Below are 24,518 nucleotides of genomic sequence, written 5' to 3'. Positions count from 1 at the left end.
GTACCTTTGCATCTCTGCCTTGTGGGATTCAGTGGTTAATACTGAGGTTGTGCCTTCTTGATATTACATATTATGCAGGTGTTTAGCAGTGTTTAAGATGAAGGTTTGGTTTATTTTTTGAGTTAACACATGGACCTCTTTCTGTGTCTCTGAATAAAATTGTTCCATTCTCGTGGGGAAGAAGTGGGAAGAGGGTTCATGTTTCTTTCCAGGGGCTTTTCCTGCTGACTTTTCCCAATAAGAAACATGTCTAAACAGGATGTCCAAGAAGGAACTCTCCAGCAATTTCTGGCTCATCGGGGTTTTTTTGTTTTGTTTTGTCTTCACTTGTATTTTTTTCTTGTTTCCTTTTTTTTTATTTCTCGCAAAGCCTTTCCCCCTCCTTTTCTCTCCCAGCTGCCATGCCCCCTCCTCTGCTTTACTCTTCTGCTCTGCTCAGCTCCTTGCAGCTGTGCAGATCTGCTGCTCCCCTCCCTGCAGCTGTGTCTCTCTTGCCTTGAATGCCTAAAGCAGTTGGTAGGGAATGATGCAGGGTGTCTTGGGGGCTATAAGAAAAACAGATGTGCTGCATTACCCCACCAAAAAGGGCCCCCAGATCTGTCAAAGCAATTTTTTTTTAGCTCCTGCAAGTCTTTTGTCAGGTAAATCCAGCACAACTTGTTTGTGTGTAGCTGTACGTGTTGTTCCTGTTTACTGCAATATCCATGGATATTGAAGCCAGAGTAAATCATGTCTTCAACGTAAGTACAAGTAAATTGTACTAATCTTCTTACAAGTTAAGGAAATTCTTAGTTAAAAAATGCCTAGTAGTAGATTAATATAGGTCATATGCTGTCACTGTTTTTGTAAAAGAACTGAGTCTCTAAACTGTAGTCTTCAAAATACTGTGAAATTTTAAGCTTACATATTGAAATATAAATGTAAAGCGTAGAAATAGTAATGTTTATCCTGTCCAAATTGGCATTTTGCTCTGAAATGGTGACAACTTGAACACTGTGTGAAAGGAACGCTTTCTTTCTACAGCCCTTTATTTATAGTCAATTAATTAAACCTGGTAAATATGGCTGTGTCTGTCTCAGAGCTAACTAAAATATGAACTTAAACTTCAGTGGAAAAACATTATAATAAAGATGTCACATCATATTGAAAGATTGCTAATAGCATGGTGGTGATTTACAAGGTAAAGCTAATAGAGCTGCACTTGAGGCTGTGACTCACAAATGAGAATATTGGTGTTGTGCCAGTTCCTCTCAAACATGCAGCAGTGTTCTCATAAATGTCTGTATAGCAAGGCTGGTGAGTGACAGAATTTAAAAAAATAATTTAGCTGAAGTGTTTATTAAACCTCTTACTAGGTTAATAATTTTATCCTATCAATACATGCTATTAATTTCTTTCTGGCAAAATGACTCAAATTGATTGGTTGTCATTTTCAGCATTCAAGGGTTCTTCTTTATTCTTTTAAGTCAGCCTCAACATGGGCATATATAATAACAGCTTTCCAGAAATTCCTGAATATTCATGTTAAGATTTGTAGCTCATTTGTATTCAAAAGTTTCTGTATCCCACATAAGAACCCTGTGTTTTAGACTGTGGTTAGTAGTATCACCCTGTAAGAATGTGATGTCTCCTTGAACCATCCCACACAGCCACAGCCTTGGCCTCAGTAACACTGATCTGGTCAAGCTCATTCAAACCCCTAAGTACAAAGCATCAGCCCCTCTAGATAACAAGGCAACAGAATTAAAAAATATAATAGTGGGTTTTGTTGACTGGCAGCAGCCTCAAGGCCTCTATCCTGTCCTACCATCCCCAGCACCTGCCTAGGCAACCTTTTTGTAATGCCAATCAGTCAAATACCAGCTCCATTTCTATAGGTTTCATTAAAGGGGGAAGAAAGAAGAACTACTTAGTGTGTGCCGAGCATATTATTGATATGCTGATTAAGCATAACGCAAATGATCATTAACCGTAATTCCCATAAATTACAGCACAGATGGGGGGGTTGGGAGGATTAAGCAAGTCACTTTAATAATGTACAATGGAAACGTGATGGATAATTCATACAGGGCAGAAAGAGTACAGTCTAAATCCTGCTCTGCATATTCATGTGAGGAGTTGTATTGGTTTCAGTACTGTTCTTTAGTAGGAAAGATGTGTCTGACTCCTCCACATTCTTTGGGAAGTGAAAGAAAACCCAAAGCATTTGTGATGTAATGTAATATGTAATATAAAGTATGTAACATTAAAAAATACATTTGTGACAAATAATCACAGTCTGTCGTTCTGCAGTCACCCAACTTGTGACCCAGTCTTTACGTGTTTATTAGTCAAATTTATGGACTTGAAATTTTGTGGCACTTTTTTTTACATAGTCAATAGAAAAGTAAAAGAGAAATTATGCTTATCTTGTTTTGTTTGTAGCTAGAGAAGAGAATGCTCTGGCGTTTTTTTACTGTCATGTAATAGATAATTGTTAAAAGAGAAACCAAACAAGTCAAAAAAAACCCTAACCAAAACAAAACCAACCCTAACACAAAAATACGCAACCACAATGTGTTCAGTACATGACCAAAGTTAGTAAACTGCAGGCGAAATTTAAGACACTGATTGGGAAATAAAGATGCTGTCTTTGATCTCAACAGTTTTTTATCTCTAAATTTCTTCAGAAACATCAGATTTCTTTGAGAGCTGGACATACTCAGTACCTTAAACTTTTGGGTGTGTACTTGAGCTGCTGACTGTACACTGAAGTACTTTGAAATCTGGTGTGAATGACTTTGTTTTATCTCAGTGGTCCCCCTGATAATGATGATTATGATGATGATTTTGGTAATGGAAACCAATTCATAAGGATTAGAGGAGAGAAGGATAAGATTCCCTGCTCCTGTAATAGTTTGTGCAGTGCTAGGAAGGCTAGACCCTCCATGACTGAGATTAATGAGAGTTTTTCCATCAACCAAAATTGGGTTAGAATCAAAAAAATCCAAGTGAAAGTGAGAAAAATGCCTCCTTTCTTATATTTCAAAAGCGTGAAAGTAGTTTGTCACATTAGACTCTGTTACTGCCTACCCAGGATACTGGCAGTCTCCTTGGCTTCATTTGTTCTGGTTTCAATAGTTGGATAATGAGTGGCACTGTAGAAATTTTTGGGTCTTTTTTTGTGGGATGTCATGGACACAGTGACTGCAGAAGTGTCTGACTTAAATAAGCTTTTGGATATCCCTTGTGACTAGATGAAGGTAGAGGAAAACTTTTGCAGCGTTGTATCCTGGCTCTGATTAAGGTGCCCTCAAATAAATGACATTCAAGAATCAGTCACTTGGGCCACTGTGAATGGAAAGTTTCTCTGTTTGAATAGAAGACATTTTGAAGATTAATAAGTATTTCCATGAGTGGTGGAAATAATGAGGTTTGTTTTCCTGCACCTTTGTGTCTTGCTGTTAATTGCATCCTGTGATGGAAGGTTTTGTATTTTTTTTTGTAGGTCCTTAATGCCAATGGGTTTCCTACTGTCCTGCTTCAGTCTTGCCCTCTGGGCACACACAAAAGTTTTCTTGCCTGCACGTGCCTCATATTTTCACACCACTGCAGGATCTTAGGACAGCTGAGCTGTCAAAAAAACTTTGAACTGGCCAACAAATACAAAACTTTTTGTAACACCTAATTTTAGTTTTCTTTTGATGCTGACTGACATCTCAGTCTGTGTTCGTTTTTTGGCTGACACCAAAATTGTCAGCTTCTAAGCAGTGCTGTATTGAAAGTGGGCAGTGTTACTGAAATCACTGTGTGGTTGTGAAAATGAGTTTCAAAGTAAAGCAAATGATATCAAACGATTGGCACGAGCCAAAAGAATGAAACTGAAAGATATATTTGTAAAATAAAATTAAGCCCTTGCTTTAAAAATGAAAACAAGCACGTTGTGCTATTATACACTTTCTTTTTCCTATTCATTAGCAGTGGAATTTCCTTATTACTTCTTAAAACAATGTGTTCTGTTAAAATCAAGATTTATCTATGTTTTGCCTTAGCTCTGGTCTCCTTAACTTCATGTGTTTTCTACTGTCGCCCTGCCTTTCACAACTTGTGTATCAAGTCTGAAATGCAAGCACAGTCTATTTTGACAATGGAAAGTCAAACGAACTACTTGGGATTCTGGTTTTGTGAATCATAGACTTTGTTTCATCTTATACTGAGCAGCTGATTGGGAAAGTAAATTTTTTTGTTAATATATTCTTTTTTATTCACTGCAGTATATGCTTTTGAGGCACAAAGAAAGTATTTTTGTTTCACTTTATTCTCCTTTTTTTCAAAATAATGAAAGAGATGATGTTGAAAAAAGAGCACTTTTACTAAAGCTTTCCTAAGTTTTTCCCCTTCACCTTCAGTTTTCTGTAATCAAGCACGTGCTGTTTCTCATTGTTTCGACTTTTTGTTTTCTTCCTACAATAATGAAACTATTTGAATGTATTACTGTAAAGTGAATGATTTTGCTTTGGAGAGAGACATTTAAAAATCTGCGTAATTTTTGAACTAAAATCTCTTCATTCACACTCAGAGCCTTGAATCAGAATGGAGTGGTGGTTTCTTCAATCAGTTCGTGCCGCTTTTATACAAAATCTGAACAAAAATATTATTTGTACTGTACTTTCCCCCCCTCTTTCTGATAAGCATTACTTCAAGCTATGAGATAAAAAGATTATGCATATTACTTCAGAATTTTATGTATGCCTGGTCTTGTGAGGAATTATTACCAGAAAGAAAAGTCTTTTTAAAATGTCATATTCTTGAGATGTGTTCTTTTGATAATTGTACTCTGTATTGCATTCAGTTAAAAAATCAATGTGATCATAACAATACTGTTTTGATACATTTTTAAAACAACTTTTAACTTGATCTAAAGTAAATACTGTGTTAGTTTCTATTCAGTGATGATTTTGAAGGGAGGGAGAAAGCCTTTCCCCCCCACCTTTTTACTGTTACTTCAAATTATGAGATTTCTATTAAAAAATAATTGGAAAAACAAACAAAAAAAAGAGTGCAATAAGGGCAATGCCCTTGTAGCATATTTTATAATGAAAAATGCAGACAGCCTCCCCATATTTTATTAGCCTCATCAGTCGTTTTATTTACTGGTAATAGGGTTGCTGAAGGTTTGATATCAGTTTGCTGTGGTTTCAAAAAAAAAAATTTAAAAAAAAAAGAGAAAAAGAGAGAGCAAGTTTTGGCTTCTATTCCAAGAGTTAAATAAAGATCTTATTTAAAGTTGGAAGCGCAGATACTTCAGCTTCCAATTTTCCTTTTTAACTTTCAAAGCTTAGAAACAACATCATTCTCCTCATGGGCAGAATTTTATTTCTGTCAGCATAAAGACAGGCCATTTGTGAGAAGTTCTCTCAAATGGTCTCATTGCCATGAGGTATTTTTCCTTCTGTAAAGAAACTCTTACTTCATATTTTTATTCTTTTGTGCTGAATTTTTTTGAATAAACCGGAACAGAACAAAGTAAATACAATAGGTGTCATGAAATGCAACATTATTTATCACAGGGGCACACTACAGTCGATTTTAAGACTGTTTTATAACATCAAGCCCACAAGAAAAGTAACTACAGTCTCCCCTTAAAAAGTGCCTATAAATGTTTTCTCCTGATAGCTTTGGTGTGGGTTGTGCATTATATTTATGGTCTAAATTGTTTTGGTGGGTAGTTCAGTCTAGATATCTGGGGGGGGGGTGGGGAAGAAGAAAGAAAATATATCCAATATATTCAGTGTGAAATGATTGTCCGTGCAGGAGAGTATTTTCTACGATGTAAAATTGTGCTTTTAAAAGGCGTCAGTGCACTGATGGCTTTTGCTGAAACAGCGAGACGGAGGATGGTCCAAGGCAGGAGACACACATGTCGCTTTATTTCCTCCCTCCCCCAGTCTGAGTTGTGAAACAGCCTGAGGGTCGTGTTAATTAATTTGCTAATTTTCGCACGCTTTAACTTCTCGGGAGCGATTTGCGAGCCCTCCTGTTCGGCTTCGGAGAACGCGAGGAGCAGGACGGGCAGGAGGAGCGGGGAGAAGCGTCCTGCGCTCCGCGGGTGTCGGAGGGCGCAGAGAAAGCGCCTTCCTCGCTCCCACTGTTCCAGGATCCCTTTCCCTCATCGGGACCCCTCTCCGGGGGCTCGGGGCATCCCCAGCCGAGGGGTCGCCCCAAAACACCCGGCGGGTGCCCCGTCGGGGCGGAGCGGACACAGCCCGGGAGCTGCGTTGGAGGAGGAGAGTGCCGGGGGGGGCATCACCCACCCCTCTGCTCCCCTCCCATCCTGCTGGGAGCCCTCGCTTGCCGGGAGGGTTATAAGCTCGGTGGGGTGTTTAGGACAGCGTTTCGGATAAAGCTCGGCAGGTGGCGATGTTCCTTCGGTGTCCCGCACCGCCCGGCTCCCGCACGGATAGACTTACCGCGACCTTCCCCTGCTGCTGTGGGTCCCTTGGGGGGTATGTGCAACCCCAGACCGTAGCAAGCGGCCAGTATTTCTGTTCTTGGTGTCCATGGTTTGGTTTGGAGCAGAAGGTGTTATGGTGAAATGCGTGTCTTGTGTTCGTGCTCTGCTTTTAATCAGTGGTTGAGCTCTGTGAAGGATATGCTGGGGCTAAGGGCTCTCTGCACTGCCTGTAGATACTATCTTCTACATAATATGGTGATGAAATCTCGGAGTTTTACTCTGTGACATTTGGCCCTTGCATCTGTGGATTAGTTTTTCCTGCCTAACTGCTATTCCTCGATGTGCGTCTCAGGCTGGAACGTTATTTCCAGCTGTTGGGTTTGCAGAGGCCCCAAAGGATAATTAAGACATGCAGACTGATTGCTGGTTGTCTGTTAGCACGAGTACAAATGGAGTGTTGTGCTGCAATGTGGTTTGTGCCTTGTTGCATAAGACAAGTAGGGGCAGTCAACACCCTCCTTCCTCGAGAGCCTGACAATTGATTTTAGTTAGACTCCAGGGAGAAAACTGGAATTGCTCTATGGTCTTGTTTTTAAACCAAATAAAAGCCTAACCCCAAAGTGAATCTTTTAAATCTACAGGAAAGTTTCTGTTTACGGTAGCTGAAACTTAGTTCCTAAGTTGGATGTCAATGTTTATATGCTGTGCTTTCTGAAAAGAAAAGCTAGGCAAAGGTAGGAATTAATAGCCTATATGGATTGTTTATCTTGGAATGTTACAGGTAGATTTTGACCACTAATCCTTTAATTAGTGCCTCTTTAGACTTCATTGATTTCAACAAAAACATTGTATTGAATTAACCTGTTTCAAGTTAATTCACCCAAAAGTTATGACTGACAGGAGAAGGTGACGTTATTAGTGTTGGCTATGAACCAGGCTGCATCAGAACCTACTTTTCACTTGGAATCTTTATTAAAATTCGATCCTGAAACATATCTTAGTTTCAGAGATACAGATTATCAGAGAAATATTAAAAAGGTGTTTAGAAGAGTTGCCAGGAGGTCATCTACTCCATCCAATCTCCTGCTCCAGGGCAGGACCATTGTTAAGGTTCTGCCAGGTCAACAACTATGGTTTTGGATGACAGTCTGGGAAGCCCTGAGCATGGAGATACCTCAGCCCCTCCAAGGCAGCCTGTTTCAGTGCCTCACAGGCTTCTGGTGGATAGAATTCTGCCTGAATCTCTCAAGACATAGTTTGTGGCTATTTTCTCTTCTTACACCATCTGTTACTGAGAGGGGTTTGTGTTAACTCACTTTCAAGTTGTTGCAGTCTGTAGTGAGATCATTCCTTAGCTTTTTCTCTTTACAAGACTGAGCAAATCTTGTATCTTTGCATCATATGTATTTGTGCTCTGACTGTCTTGGTACTGAGCAATATTAATAGGTCTGATGCCATACTGGCTTCCTTAACAGGAAGGTTAATGTGGAAAACTTCTACTAGGATGGCAGGAAAAAATCTAAGAATGGGATGAAGTAAGAAAGTTTTATCTGTATAACTGATCTATTGTTTCAGTCTAGAAACAGTTCACAAGCAACACTGTAATTTATTTTACATTCCTTTTACAACTCAGGAATTTAACAACTACAAGCTAAATGGGTTCTGAAGGGGTTGAGTTTTCTTGAAAAGAGTTGCTAACAGCATAATATGACTTATTTCTCCTAAAAATGAGAAGTCTGGCTCTATACTAGTTTGTGACCCAGAAGCTCTTATAACAGGAGACACGTTTATCCAAAATTTAAATGTTTTCAAGGCCTTTTCCAATCTTAAGAGCTTTTTCCATTATAGCAAAAACACTTAAGCTTGTATTTTCTGCTCAGAGGGGAGACTTTATTTGTTTAAGATTCAGTAACAGGAGTGCTTTTTGAAATTGACTGTTTTGGAGTTTGTTTAGTTGTTTGTGTTTTTGGTTTTGTTTGAGGTTTTTACTTGTTTGTGTGGATTTTGTTTGTTAAAAAAACCAAACATGTTTCCTGTGGGCGAATAGGACACAAAAAAGAGCTAAGGAAATAATAGCAGCTGAACTGAAGGTGAGAACTCTGGATATAATGACATTTAACATGCAAGTCTATGTGGAGAGATGTCAGGTGTGAGGGCGAGTAAAGAATCAAGATGAAAATCTACAGAAAGCAACCTGGATTTAAATTGCTTATGAAGCTATTTCTGCTGCCTTCCATCTGGAAGACTTGGAGCTTCTTTCCCACATGACAGTAGGGAATAAAGATGCCACAACAACCTTCATGTTCCAGAGAAAACACAGGACCCTTTGGCTTCTTTGAGAGGGAGAGAGCTTGGGTTAACTCCTGGCTTCCCTTCTCCTTTATTCATATTTCAGAGACTGATTCAGTGACATTTGTGGCTGTCACCTGTTCAAAACTCTGTCTTCATGAACCTCTGTAAATACTAGAAGTTCAAGCAAATAGGATTCTCACTTTTCCACTGTTCACTTAATGTTAATGCAAAATTAAAATCCCAACCAGGGCCTCAGAAGTTAATTTTCTTCCTGACTGTGTAGTATGATACATAATGTGCAATGCATTCCATCAAACTTAGGGATGTGTAACCTGGCAAAGCAAACATCGCTACTGGAACTTGAGGGTTTATGTTCCCTAGTATCCTTGTGTTACCTGTTTAACTTTCACTAATATTTTTGTGACACTTTATTAATCAACATAACGTATCCATGATGGTAATTTAATTTTGCTCTGAAACCTGGTAATAAATGTTTGAAATGCAGAGCATTTACAAAGAAGTGTTTTAGCCTGACGAAATGTTTAGGGGAGAAGCTGAGCTGCACTTCTCCTGATGGCACTGTAATTCAGCTGTGTGTATTCAGAAGTAAACGGTTTTCAGATTAGAACATCTTCTTACAATGAAAACATCCAGAGAGTGGATGTTAATCAGAGCAGTAGAAAAGTACTATGTGGATGAAGGACAGGCAGGGGTGGTGAAGTAATGCACAAAATAAATGTGCAGCCCAGGTGGAAACTTTCCCTCTGCTTTGTGACTGATTTGCCAGAACCAGAGGACTCCTAAATTGCTACGCTCTTGTAGACTTGGAACTAACTGGAGGTATCTGCAAAGTACACATGTGACTAAAGAGAGGTTTTGGAGCACAGAGAATGGGATTGGATGGGCAGACAACAGTTACCAATCTGGGAACAAACCCTTTACTGAACATCAGCACTGCCAAATGTTTAATTTCCGTAGTATTTTAAGAGAAAGCCATGCATTGTCTGGCTTGTGCTGTAGCAGAGGGTGAATTTTGGGCTACCCCACTTCTGACTTCCTGAAAAAATTTGGATGTTTATTTTAAAATGTTGATAAAGAAAATGCGAGCTGAAACTGAGAGAATAGAGAACATTTTGCAAATAGTAAATATTGTTCTTAGGATTTTAGGGAAGTAACATCTGGTATGCTGCATTTTGAAAATTCAGTTGTTGCATATGACTGCACTAGTGCAATGTCTTGATTTAGAAGGTGGAGGGCAGCATTAAGCTCATAGAGCTAATTTACTAGGTTAAACTGCTATTAATAGAGACACAAAGTGAATGGCCTGCAATTTGTGTTGAATAGGCTGAAATGCAGTGACTTTGAAGACAGAGCAAAGAAAGTAAAGTTTTACTTGACTCAGAGTTGTGTTTTAACATGAAGAATGGCAGGTCTCCATATAGAAGGTGTAAAAGAGTAATCTAATCTGTTATTAAGTATATAATTTGCATTAAGCATATAATTATCTGTGCTTATGTCCTTTTAAAAGCAAAGAGAATTCGACAGTGGAGCAAGGAAGTTTCTGAACTAAAGGTATGACCTTGGACTCTTGTAGGGGCTGATGTACTGGATTATGTCTGCCATCCTATTTTATGTTAAATATAAAATGTATATTTAATTGTTTCTGACATGTTTGGAAGAGACCTTTTTTAAACCATATGCATTTGAAGTGGTGCACGTTAGAGGTATTTACAAACACTGATCAAATGTGATGTAGGTTTGTTTAACCTGGTTTAGTAGTTGAGTTAAAGGCAGTGCTGTGACCAAATGTAAACAGGGTTTGGCATGGCCACTTGCAATGTGTTTTATTTAGGAATCAGGTTCATTTAGTAACTAGAGCACTGCTTTACTTCTCTGGCTATGCCTGGCTTAGAAAAACTGATTTTAAAGATACACATTCAAATCTTTCTTTTGCATTCTGCAGTAAAACAGAGACTTTTAATTAAAACCTTTCAAGTTTTTTCTTTTGTTTTTCTGTTCAAATTCAGCAAAGGGTACTCATCCAGGAAAGACCTAGGAATTGGACAAGAAGCAATCTGCTTATAATTTCTGGTTTTGGGGTTTTTTTCTCCTTTTTAAATAAAAATGTGTTTATAAAACCAAAAAAAGGGAGGAGAAGAGAAAAACAAAACTGCAAGTGATAGCATTCCATTCAGCTTACCTTTTAATGCTGAATTTCCCTTGTTCACCATTGTAGGAAGAACAGACTGGTTTTCCTGTTTGTGTTTCTTGCCAGTGAGTGCTTTGGTGCAGTTGTTTCCTCTTGTTACCTACAGCAAGATTCTACCAACTGTATGGGAGGAGTTTGCCAGATATATGAAAAAAATTATTATAATTTAAAGAAAAAATGTCCATTTACACAGTTACAATATTAGAATTGAATCCTGCCATGTTTAACTTGTTCCATTAAGGAAATAGGTTTTAATAATCCTGATATAAATCCTGAGGGTTTTTTGTCTGTCCCTAATAACTTTTGCAGACTTTCTGATTTCAGCCACATTTAACTGGGGGGAGCCAGGACTCAACCACAGGTCTCAAACTTACTCAATATGACCCCACAGAGGATGTACATCTCTGTTTTACAGCATAAAGCCGTAATACATGAATAGAATTAAGAAAAAAAAGCCTTAGAAATATATATTTGTGTTTCAAAGCCGATGTTTGTATTTCTAGCTATTTGAGTCCTTTAGAAAATCTCGAGCATGTGATTCTGTATTTAAAAGAAGCACATTAGGTATGCTCATACTCACCGTGTTTTCCACTGAAATGTGATTCTGCAACCTGGTAAAGAATTGCATTGAGTATTAACAGTATTTGAAAATTATGCAAAAGCATCAACTTCTGCAATATCTATTAAAGATACTGAAGACAGGGATCCAGGAGTAAAATATTGGAGGTGAGGGTGGGAAGTAACCAACTGCTTCTTAATATATACATGATGCAAATCCTTTTATCTTACATATGCCAGGTGACAGGGCGATGGTAGGTGGTCTCTCAGAACCCAGACCATAGCTGGCATACTTACTGAATGCTTTTAACAATGTGCAATAGTTGAAAAGGTTTACGTAGACAAACAGAAGAATAATGTAAAGGATGCCTGGAAGATTTAGACTGATAAATTTCCTAAACTTAATTCTTAACCATAGTCAGAATCCCTTTTATTCCAGCAAGTCTAACTCTGGGCAAGCTGAAGGCTGGACAGAACTCTTGGATGCAGAGTGTGTTGAAGTAGTTAACCTGCCTGTGAACCCATGTTAGTTATAGGAATTGTGTTGAATTTACAAGTAACTAAGACTAAAAGATGACTTCATATAAGTAATGCCCCTGCACTGAACATAACAAAGAGACTACTTAATGTAGGGGGATTGTGAGGTTTCTTTTCCTACCTCTGTCATCCTAAATGTGAATAGTGTTTTGTAAGTGTGATGAACCAAAATGAATATAAACTGTTACATTTTGGCACCACATTTTGTGCCAGACATTGAGTGGGAGAAAGTCATGGCTGGAAAGGACAGAGGTTAAGTGAGTGTCTGAGGAGGAATCATTGGTTCAACATGGCTATAAATGCCTTTGTTGTGAAGACAGAATGAATACAGAAGTGCAATTAGTAATCACTGGTAGCTGGTGTGAACAATGTATAGAGAATACTGGGCAACTGGAAAGGTTATGGAATGGCTAATGGCATTATTAAAATGATAATAAAGTAAGAATGCCAAAAGGTCAAAATAAATTATAAAGACATATTGTATTATCTGAGAGAGAATGGACAAACTGAAAAAAAAAGTGAAGAATCTTAGAAATAACCCACAATAATTTAATTAATGGAGTTTGCATAAACCCCAAATTAGGTTAAATAATTGTTTCAATGTCCACAAATCTCTAAAAATGTGTAAAACAAGAATAATGCAAGAAAGACGATACTGTGCTGACACTGGGAATGGTTTGGTATTGGCTTTTTTTGGTGACATTTGGCATTTTGTGCACTGAGAGGATCAGGGATATTGGGGAAAACAGGAGATAACAATATAACAGGCATCTACAGCAAATGTTGTGGAAAAGGAGATGGAACTAAAGAGAAGAGCCAAAGAGAAGAAATTCAGGAAGGAGAAAAAAGAAGAATGAAAGACACAATCTTTAAAATCCATAACTATGTATGAATAAGCTGTAAACTAAGAAAGAAACACACTTGGCTTATGGATTGAATTTTTTTGCCTGTTTTGAAAGTTTACCAGTGGATTTAAACCAGTTGACATTGCTCTGTGTCTTCAAGTCTGTTGTTTTTCTGTTGGTCAACAAAGAGAGTAAATGAAAAACCAACTCTGCTATTCCAAGACACTTTTTGCTGCTGCAAATTCTTTTTTTTTTTTTCCTTTTCTTTCCCTTTTTTTTTTTTAAGTCTGTTTTCCCCCAGTTCATCAGATACCTAAATGGGTAGCATGAATACAGAATCTTGGTTAAAGGTATTACAGTATAAAGCAAATTTCTAATAGTTCTTTGCCTGCAATTTTATGGACACAGTAGAAGCTCTGTGTGGTCTTTTTTTCCTGTGACGGTCACACAAATGCAGGTGGCTTAATAGCCATGGACACACTGACTCTTGCCTGAAAAAGAAGTTGAAAAACAAAAAAACTCTGCAAAGTTACATACATTTAATACTGTATTTAGCCTTTTCTGTGTATAAACATATTTCATAGCCTTACAGTACATAGTTGTTATCTGTGAGCTGAATTAGGTCTTGACAGTTCAAGGTTTTTTTATCATTGAAATCTGACATAAAAATCTTGTCTTTTCATTTAGCAAACAAGTTGGTATTTTTTTAAAAATTTAATTTTAGGAGAATCTTCTAAAATAAACTTATATTTATTGAACTAGAGCTTCTGTTGCTAAGCAGTGTGCTAGCATATAAGAGTAGCCAAATGCAATGTATGTCAACTGAGGAAAACACTGTCAAGTCATGGAAATCAGACTTTTATTTTACTGGAAATTAAAAAAAAAAACAACAAATACAAACCAAAGAAGACTTGCCATTCCCAAAGAAAGCAGTAAATATTAAAAGAATTCAGTTTAATTCAAATGAAGGCTATAGGCCAGATCATTGTGTTGATATCAAGTTCTTTATTATTTATGGTACAAGGTGAATATGAAATTAATTTGATAGTAATTGATCTTGTACTGCAATGTATTGACAACATGCAATGTGATATCTGCCTTCCAGAATTAACATGCTTTCTTATTGCTCTAAAACTAAACGTTATTCCTTATTACTCTACTTCCTACTTTTTTATTAATATGAAGAGCTGAACATTCTGACCTTGCTCTCCTATTTTGAGCAACTCATTTGGTTTCACTGGCATTGGATGATTTTGCCTGTACCACTTTCCTCCAAATTTATCTTCAAGGAATTAAGTCTTCATTAAATGTCTTGCTTCTGAATTATTCATAAAAAATAAGAGTTAATGAGTGATTCCATGTGTAAAAGTTATAACAAGTATGCAGAGTTAAAGTCTAGGTGATAAATCCCCCTGCCTTGGACCATTTTACTTGCTCTGTGTTCTTTAATCTGTGTCCCTTTGCTTTACTGCCTTTATTCCACAGCTCTGAATAGTTTCCAATAGTTTCTTTGAAAAGTCATCAAACCACATAGATATGATTTATTGTATAAACTTTGGAACTTATAAGGCATTTAGACATTAATACAGTGTTCATTTCTATCTAAGTATTTTCATGATATTATTACCTCAGGCTTTTGGTGCTTGTTGGCATAGCAAAACTGTTGTAGGTATTATTCAGAGCTTTTGGGTGTTCCTCTGATCCATTCAGATCTGCTTTAAGGGCTGGCTGCAAGTAGTAGTCATATAAATATCTCTCAAATACCACTTTCACAGAGAAATAGAAAAAAACCCACAATAGTATCTGTCAGAAGTGTAAAGAAAAGCAGTCACATGTTATACAAAATCATTTAATGGTTAGACTTTTATACTAGACGTAGCAGGTGTTATTTCAGACAACAGTTTCAAGGGAGATGGAATATTGTGTGCAATATGAAAAAAAAATCAATTTTGTCAAGCTTAGAGTCACAGTATTTCTGATCTTGGCAACTTAATTTGAATAGACAGTGAGTGATGTTCCATATCACAAGCCTGATCAAATCCTAATTTCTAAGAGTAAGATGTAGTAATGCATCTCAGTATTTCTGGAGGGAAAAGAAGAATTATGGTGACATGTAATATCGACTTAACAGTTCTAGTCTGATTTGGTTCCGGATATTAAAGAATAGTTTTTATTTAATTTTTGGTCTTACTAAAGGTTTGTGTATGGAACTAGTTTTATTGACCTTTCTGTGAGTTCAAAGCATTCATGATATGTAAGTCATGAGAATAGAATGTGCCTGTGACTGACGACTAATTTGCAATGAGCTTTTCTGGGTCTGTGGCATAATTTCAATAGCAGCTGTAATCATTGTGGCTGAAGAGTTTGGATGTGTGTGTGCTTTAGTGATTTTTTTTTTCTTTTTCTTTGTTGATTTAAATATTCCTATGGATTTTTTGGAGTGCAAATCTGATCTCAATTTTACTACTTTTTGCTGTAGCAGTAATATGCTGATTTCAGAGGAACAGCTCTTATAGCCTGTGGTTATATCACTATATTAGCAGAATAAATGTTTATTTTATTGCTCCTGAAATTATATTTTCTTCTGTCATGGTTTGAGAGCCCTAAAATCCAATCCCCTAGTCCAAGCCCCCCTCCCACATCTCAACCCAGTGTGAGATGGGTTTTCCAGACACCACACGAGACTCAAAATGGGGGGAAGGGAGTATATTACAATGACTGTATAAATAAATACTACAATACATTACATACAATCTTAGCTATCTTTACCATGACATAAAAGTATTTACAATGGATCAAATCTCTTCTCCCCTCCAAATAAAAGTCCAGGAGGGAAGAAGGAAAAGATCCTTTCCACTCTCAGAGCAGCAGTGTCTCTAAGGCAGCAGGCATCTCTTCCTCTCATGCAGCAGCTGTAGCTGGATCTCTGCCAGTACACACGAGGGGTATCCAAGCCCTCTCGGCCACTCGTCTCCAAGCGAGGGTCTTATCTCCCGTGGGCTGTGTTTACTCAGACACGGTCACCTCACCATGGTCATATCAATGAAGCTCAGAGGTCTTCATGACGGTCTGTATCTTCAGGGGATTCAAGTCCCCTTTGCAGAGCTCCGTGCTCTGTCTCAAGGCAGCGGGGGGGGGGGTGGGGGGCGAAAGCCCTCCTCTGCATTCCTTTGGCCATCCCGGTCTAGCTTTCCAGGACCTTTTTTCAGCTCCTCTCTGCAGTGCATGCTGCATCTCCGGACTTCCAATCAGTAGGAGTCCATCTTCTCCACTTAGGAGAGGTCACAAAAGGAGTTCGGGGGTTTTGGTTTCAGTTCTTACCCCAAAACTCTGTCTCTCTAGAGCTTAGTTCTGCTCTCTCTGTTGCTGGCTTTCTTTCTCTCGGACAGCTCTGTGTCTTCCTTGGCTGCATGCTGTTTGCTGCTCCTTATCTCTTCTGGCTCTCTGCCACTGTTCCTCCGTCCAGTGTTGTTTTTGCTGCCGCTTCTGCTGCTCATGGTGGAGGAAAAAAACTTCCAGCTTCTCAGTCACAGACCTCAGTCCAGTTTAACACTGTTCAAAGTCCCTGCAGCCCCCAGCCGGGGGCTGGGGGGGGGCCTAGCCCCCAGTGGGGCTGCTGCTGCTTCTCCTCATGGCTCTACAACATGGCTACTTCTTTAACAACTACTACAACTACCTTCTCTTCCGGTCTGCTTGTGATATGTTTATATTTTGCAGAAGCGCTCATTGGCTCAAAACCTCAAAGGTCACCACTCCCTGGGGATTTACCATTTTATAGCTTCAGGGGGAAAACTGTTTTCCCCCCACCACATCTTCCCAGACAGTGACTAAATCTAAGTGAGTAAAATTGCAGTAACAACTAGAATCCTAACGTAATGAAGATTTGCTGGTGTTTTGATACTAATATATATTAGGCCAATTTTACAAGGTTTGATTATTCTTACAACTAAGAACCATCTTCCCTTTCCTTCCCTTTTTTTTAAAGGCATAGCAACATAGTTGGTAAGTATTAAGTATTGCTATTTCTGAAATGAAATTAGTCATCTTTGTTATTTAGTGATAAATAACGAGAGAAAATTTGTTCATTACATAGTTGCTGTATGTCTCAATGTTTTCTTTGGAGAAAAAAAAATTAAAAAGAAAGGAGAAAGAAAATGCCAGCCAGGGGCTGGCAAAAACACTACGGGTTTGTTGTGGGGGGTTTTTTTGGGTATGAGAAAGTGAATAGGAAAATAATTTTTAATGAGAAAGTAATTTTCTGTTTCTTGACCATGATTTGTACCAGTTGCTGGAGTATAAAATAAGAGCTGAAATTTAAACAAATGGTAAAAGAAGTGAGGTTACTGAGGTGTGGAGTTCTCACCTGTGGCAGTTTGAGCCACATTAGAAATCCAAAATCCACTTTCCAGGCTTCCCCCACCCTTTCCCACAATTTATCTCAACACCAAAGAGAAAAAACTTTCAGGCAGAGGCTTCTATAGGGGGAAAGGGGAAGTAATATACATTTATTTACACAAATAAATACTATACAAGCTAAAAGCAACTATATATATATATATATTACACTTCTATCAGTCCCTTCGAAGCTTCTTCCTCAATTAGTCCAGGAAAAGCCTTTTCAGGCTGATAGGTATCCAGTCTCTCTCTCGTGGGAGTGTTCGGGGAACCTGAAACACTCCCCCCACCAACCTCCAGCTGTTTGCTGAAGTTCTTTTCTCCCTCACGAAGTCCAGGATAGTTCTGAGTCCTTTCTCTTTGGGTCTGTGCCATTTCTGCTGTGTGATCTCTCTCATCATACCTCGGTTCTGTAGACTGCTGTAGTTCAGTCAGCTTATCATATGTACGCATCCTGGAATGTTGATTCCTCCTCCAAGTTTTCGGATGCCCCTAGTCAAACCTTGGCGGGGCACCCCCCAAGCCTCTCTCTGGCCCGTCTCCAATTTCACCTGGGTTTTTTTCTCCCTGGCACCGAGCTGCACTCAGCCCGTCCACTTGGCTCTGCTCCAATGCTGAGCCTCTCCTCCACTCACAGTGGGAGGGAAAGAAAAAGCCCCCCTCTACAGCCTAACTGCAAAAGGAGGGGGGAGAAGAGGGCCTGCCTCTCTCTCTCTCTCGCTTACCAGTTGCTTGTGAGTCATGTCCCTCGCAAACACAGACTCACTCCAATGCTGCCTCCAACCCTGGCTTAGGCAGGGCTGTGGGCCGCAGGGGCCCTCTTCCCCCTGGAGGGGAAAGAAAGAGGCCCTTGCACCCCTTGGCCTTCTCACACCCGCACACACAGCAGAATTGCCGACAGATAGAATTGCCGACAGATAGAATTGCCGACATCTTCCGGTGCTGTGTATATGTGATTTTTCAGCCGCAGCGAACAAGACAAGGGGTGATAGACCCTCCAGGGAACACTGCCCTGGCATCCAATCACCTCTGGGTTATCACCAGATAAAGGTGATATGGTTTGAAGCTGGCTCCCTACCAAGTCTCCAAACCTCGCCACAAAAACTCCTCCCGCCTCCTGAACCAAGGAAAAAGAAAAAAACCCAAGAGAACTGAAACGAGGGAAAGACAGCTAAAGCAATATATATAAATATATTTACACTTATATTACAGTTATATACAATTGAAATATATGTACAATTTCAAAAGGGAAGGGAAAGGGAAAAAAGGAACACAAACAAAATAAAATATACACGATCAATAGCCCAAGATTTAGCAACTAAAAGAATTAGCAAAAGAATATCTTACTACTCTCCTTGGGACAACAGAAAGTCGCGCTGGAACGACTGCTGGCAACCTCCGTCTCCCAAGGTCAACAAGGCCTTACCAGGCCTCGCTCCCCAGCAACGACAGACTCAACAGCAGGGAACCTGCACCTCCAAGCCACTGGAAGGAAAGAGAGCGAAGGCCTTTCCTCCTTTCTTCTTATAGCCTGGCTTACGTAAAAATCGTAGGGAATACTGGGTAAATCTGGACCCTTCCTTGGTTACAAACTGGTCACCAAGGAAGGCCTAGACCAAACTACCACATCATCTGAGGTTTTAAACTTTGAATTGTGATTTTCTTTTTTTTATCATATCATTAAGCATGTCTCAAAAATATAGAGTCTTCATATTTGGAGACCAATAATGTGTGTGACTGTTGGTGCTTTGCTCCCTGGACTTGATTTACAGGTTTTCTGTAAGGTATTTTTGAGTTGAGAAGTTCTTTAATCTCCTGTTAATGTGACGCATTCTAAACTGCAAGTTAGTGTTTTACTATGGTGGTCTTTGTAAATAGGAAATGGGGTGCCAGTAAAGAGCATCAGGTAGGAAATTTTGTTGCTTAACTAGTAAACCACTGTTCAAGGAGTGATTCTCTGGAATCATTAACTCAGTTTAATAGGGTATTAGACCTACAGTTGCAGAAAAGTTTTGTGAAAACTCTATCATTAGGCCCCTCCAAAGACCTGTCAAAAGTGTAGCTTGCAGCAAAACCCAAGTATTTGAATTTTTGTGACAAATTGTGACCGTTAGTCTGCATTGCATAGAGTGGAATTTGCATAGAGTGGAATACTATGGCACTTGAAAAATAAGTTGCAATTTTCAAAAGACATCATATTTCTTTAGTAGGTGGAAGTGTAGCTGGATTTGACTCAAGACAGAATTTCAGTTCAGCAAATACCAGTGTTTGAGTTTGGTGGAATTATCTGAGCAAAAAGCTGAAAAAAGCAGCAAAAATGAAACATTTCAGCAGGTGAGTGGGATCATTTTAGAAAGAATTTTATCATTTAGAAAGCATTTTATCATGGAGGATTGAGGACTGTTGGCCCTTTTTAAATATTTTTAATATAAGACTTTGGGTTCCTCAACAAAACCATATTTAATTTTAATTTCTATTTGTAGTATATGATCTATAGGCCTTGCCCCTGATATGTTTATGGCTGATAACATTTATCAGCTGTAAGAATGAGACATCACATTTTTGAGTTTTAGCATTTTACTTACGTGTATTTGACTTAGAGTGCTTGTGCATCTCCTTTCATGGACAAATAAATGTATATCATAAATCAGAGAAAATCAGAAAAAGAATCATCTTTGGTGTTGTGCCTTTTATGGCTTTGAGTTTGAGACTCAATTTTCTTCCATTCTTAAATTTTCATGATTCAGATGTGACTTCAGCGTAAAGGCCAAACATGAGCCTCCATAGAATATTTTTGTAGGAACAAAATAGTTACCGTTGTATTTCAATCACATCCATAGCTGTTAAAGTTCATATCATTTGAAAAATTTATGGACAATATATTACAGAGGAGGACTGTAGTGTGATAAGAGAGCACAGGATATTAAAAGAGATTATATATCAAAAAAAAGAGGGAGATTTACTGTACTCAGGAACTGCAGCATGGATGTGGAAAAATGAAAGCGGAAAATTAGCTTGCAGATAAAAACCTCCAAACAGTTGAAGGTCAAACACTGACAAATTTTGCATTTGAGTGATAGATGGGCCTTTGTCCCTTTCCCCAGTGTTCACCTGCTCTCTGTGCTTCCTGCAGAGTGGCCAGGAAGGCCAAGATAACTCCCTTAGTCCTCTCCTAAGGCAGCCTGTGGACACCTTTGTGTCTGGGCCATGGTTAACAGAGGCAGCAGTGCAATATACATTTTTCCTGGCATTCCTGAAAAGTGAATTTCATTCTGTTCTCCTATTATGAAATAAAACAGCCGAGCAGGGGGGGATAATCTGCCTTTTTGTCTTTTAGGACCAGCCAGTCTTTTTCACCCTGAATTATGTGTTTCTCTATGTGTAATGGACACCACAGTTCACAGCATCTCTGAATTTGTTCCACTTTGTCATAGATACCTGATACTTCATTGTCCTGTGGTTTTTAGCCTCCTTGTGCAAATGCAATGAATAGGATTTTATCTTTTTTTTTCCTCTGTAAATACTGATTTACTCAAAGCAGATGTTTTGTGACAAATAATTTGAGGATGTAACGTGGAAGAGACATGAAGTAAAGCTTCTTGAGAGCAGCATTGTCTGGAGAAAAAAGTAGAGGCATCTGGATGAAAAAATAATTCAACAACATTGGTGCCATCCTAGTTGGAAAAACAAATATGTTTATTTTGATGAAATTTACTGACAGAAATTTATTTAAGATGACTGTGACATTACAATGGAGTTTGCATTATAGTTTATTATACTAATTTGTTTTATGGTAAGATTTCATTAGTTCCTAAACAATCTCTAGATGTAATAAAACAAGGGTGAAATATTTGTAGGTAACTCCCGTACTAAAAATGAGTGCTGTGAGGACTATAAGAAATGGCTCTAGATGAAAAGGAACAGGTGGATCAGAAACAGAAGGAAATCTTTCAGAGACCAGTACAAAAGCTCATTCCTTACCCCCCCCTACCCCAATAGCTTTATAGCTATGAGGAATGTGGTTGGTAAATAAAGAGAAGGAAACACTGTGCCTTACCATGGTGCTGCTGAAGTGGTGTGTGGGTTAAAACATTTTATGTTCTTGGATCCCCACCAAGGTATTTCACCTCCCTGTTCCTAAAAATGGGAGTGTGTGGCTGGTGCTTCAAGAAGCAAAGCTGTAATTCAACACTGCTGTAGAAAGCAACAGCATAGAATATGTCTTCAACTTATTTTTGCATCTCTTTCCTGTTACCCAACACATAAAATATATAAAAGAAAACTGTAGTTAGAAGAACTGAGGCCATAAATGGATACTCCAACACTGTAGACCCCCACACCAGGAGCAGAGAATGGAAACGAGTCTAATACATTCTCTGAAGGACTGATCTCTACTAGTTCCATCTTATTAGTCATAGAGGTACTGGAGCAAAATGTGTGAAATTAGTGGAAATCTTATTAGTATCTACATATTCAGTAGTTTACTTCAGCTATTTAAATCTTACTGGGGTTATTTTTGGAAAGAAGGCAATAGATCTCTAAAACTGTGGTCAGAAGGTGCACTTCGTGGTATTTGGTTGTTTTTTAGCTTTTTCATAGGGAATTTGTGGAATGTAGCTGCAAGAAAAAAGATTGTGCTGGTTTTGCTTGTTCGGTTTAGCAACCAATATGTAAGTATGCTGGAACAAGCTATTTGTTTCAACTTAAGCCACTCTGTTCTTTCAAGAATGCAGGTGGTCTTCCGGCTTGCCTTTCTTCTCAGTACCTGCCTCATTTCAGACCTTGTAACCAGGTTCCACACAAAAGAGCAAAATAAAATGGGAAAGTAAGCCACTTTTCTATCCCCCGGATGAACAGGTTGGATCCCTGAAGTACATGTTCTTATATGTTGTACAGCCTAATTTTAAAACTCCAGCTAATGGGGGTCCTTTGGGAGATCTTTTCTTGACCAGCTTTGTATCTCTTGCTCTTATGAATTATTTGCTGATAATCAGTCTCTTGTTTCTTAATGGGATTTTTTTTTTTTAATGAGTGCTTTGTGAATGTTACCCCGGTGAATCACATGAAGTAAGTCCTTTTGTATTCCTTTAAATGTCTGTCATATGATAATTTTGGTTTTGCTTTGTTTAGCAAAAATATGTAGCTCTCTAACTCCAATTTCTTGTATCAGTCTACCCAATTTCCATTTTTTCTTTGGTTTCTTTGTCAGTGTTGAGCCCTTTGTGTTTCTAATAGTAAAAAACAAAGTCGCTGGTCAGTCCCCTGGTTTTGAACTGATAGTTATGATTTGAAGGAATCTAAAAAGTTTTTCTCCTTAATAAGTGATGATCCACAATGAAGACAAAGTCAGATGACTATGAGAATGTGAATGTGTGAATTAACAGTGGTTGCAAAGGGACTGCTTGAATGAATGCAGTGAATCATACAAAGTGCTTAAAAAAACCCATAGTTCTTTTTTAAAAATAATATTTTATTAATTATTTAATAATTGCTTGGATTCAATTTGTACACAAAGCTGAAATTACACTAAGCTGTGGTAAATTAGAAGTATGGAGATAGTAAAAAAGGGATTTATATTTGATTTATTTAATATTTGATTTATATAGTAAGCAGGAATGCCAGGCACTGTTTATGACTTGAAAGAAAAATAGCTGTTTCATATTTTGATATAATCTAAGGAAACCCTCCTTGTTCTGGGTACATAAGAACCCTTCGAAGTTTGGGCCTTGACAACTTGATTATCTGTGACTCCAGCATATTTGAATTAAAGAACAACAGGAAATTTCATGAGTCTTTTTCATAAATATTTTAAAGTAATAACTATAGTCTTAACCCTGCAATTTAAAAAATGTGATTCTTCATAAGAAAGCAAATTAAGCCAGTACAAGATTTAAACAACTGATTTCAACATAAACTGGTTGCTGTCTAACTGAACTTGTAATACTTCCATTTTATGAAAATTGTATCTTTTTATTTACCACTTTAAAAAACACAATGTGACAAATAGAAAACAAAGTTGTTTTGTTCTAAACGCCTTCCATTTCTTTTGTTGTTTCAGTGATTAGCATGCAGATGCTTCTAAATTCTATTTCATGATTTTTAAAGACTGATAGTAATTCTTCTGTTGCATATACAGCTGAGACACTAATTTCTGTGTGCATATATCAATTTAGAATTTCATGTGTGCTGTCAGGAAAGAAGAACCGTGATCACTGGTATTTATACTACCTATTAGTTTTAGTGATTGGGAAAACTTTGTTTATGACAAGATGTTCATAATAAAAATCCTTCTGCTTTGAGGAGCATTTAGCAGTCTATACCTCACACTGAAGGTGTGTGTGATGGATAGAAAAGAGCTGAGAGATGAGTTTAACGCCTTTGTTTTCTCCTTGTGGAAAATAAAAGTTGAAAAAGTCATTTGATTTCCAAAACTTAGTCTCCCATGGTTGTATTAATTCTGTCTTGAAGGACCTGGAGATACCTATTCTAGAGAGATGTATTCTCCAAGTTGTAAAGTGCTTCCTTGCTCCTTATAGCAAACACAAGTAGATTGGCAAATAAATTCAGCAGTATAAGATCCATAATAGTAAACCAGCCACAACAAAGTTTGACACAGACCTAAGATGATACAACTGCCAGGTCTCTCCACAACAGGGAATTTGTTGTGTAAAATTGCAGGTGTTCCATGATCTGAGCACATTGGTGAGAAAGTCCCTGAACATGAAATATTTTGATAATAATCACTTTAGACCTGCAGTGTTAAACAGACTGGATCAACTACAATCACAAGAGACTTGAATGACACGGCAGCCATTTCCTATAGAGGAAATGAATTTGCATTCTTCCCTTTTCTCTATCCATTTTCCAGCATTCCCGCCTTTTTTCAGTTGACTTTGTCTGAAGGCACAGATACAGGCAGTTTATCCCATGCAGTTCAGCCGGAGATGCCCTAACACAAAATAATGTGGTGCAAAGACAGCCAGTGCAGCTCTCTCTGTAAGTCAGGTGGGGATGCCAAAGCACTCACAGTTCTGCGAGATGATCTGCACCTTCATCACTCACCCCTTTGGATCCCACTGCAATTAATGAGTGTGCTGTCTGTAGAATTAAACAGATACTTCTGAATTTGGAGGAGCAAGTGTTTAATGAATTAATTTTCATTGTTTTTTCTATTTTTAAAGGAATTGCACTGCAATCTTTGGGTTTTTTTCCTGTCATGTTTGTGAAACTTAGGAAGGGCCAACTTAGG

The 24,518-nt window shown here is 38.3% G+C and overlaps 1 protein-coding gene across 3 annotated transcripts in view; it reads left to right on the top strand.

The window, feature by feature from the left end:
- EPHA3 (EPH receptor A3) overlaps nt 1-24,518 on the top strand; it is a 209,855-nt gene that overhangs the window by 18,449 nt on the left and 166,888 nt on the right. Inside the window, exon 1 of one of the 3 annotated variants that reach the window (XM_064643732.1) lies at nt 19,504-19,603. The exons of the other annotated variants lie outside the window; for them this stretch is intronic. The gene's annotated coding sequence lies outside the window, so the exon portion shown is untranslated. Of the gene's footprint in view, nt 1-19,503; nt 19,604-24,518 lie in introns of those variants that run through there. 3 annotated transcript variants of the gene reach the window in all.

Source organism: Pseudopipra pipra, chromosome 2, assembly GCF_036250125.1.
Source record: "Pseudopipra pipra isolate bDixPip1 chromosome 2, bDixPip1.hap1, whole genome shotgun sequence".
NCBI classification, from domain to species: Eukaryota; Metazoa; Chordata; class Aves; order Passeriformes; family Pipridae; genus Pseudopipra; species Pseudopipra pipra.
This window is presented reverse-complemented; position numbering and strand designations above follow the sequence as displayed.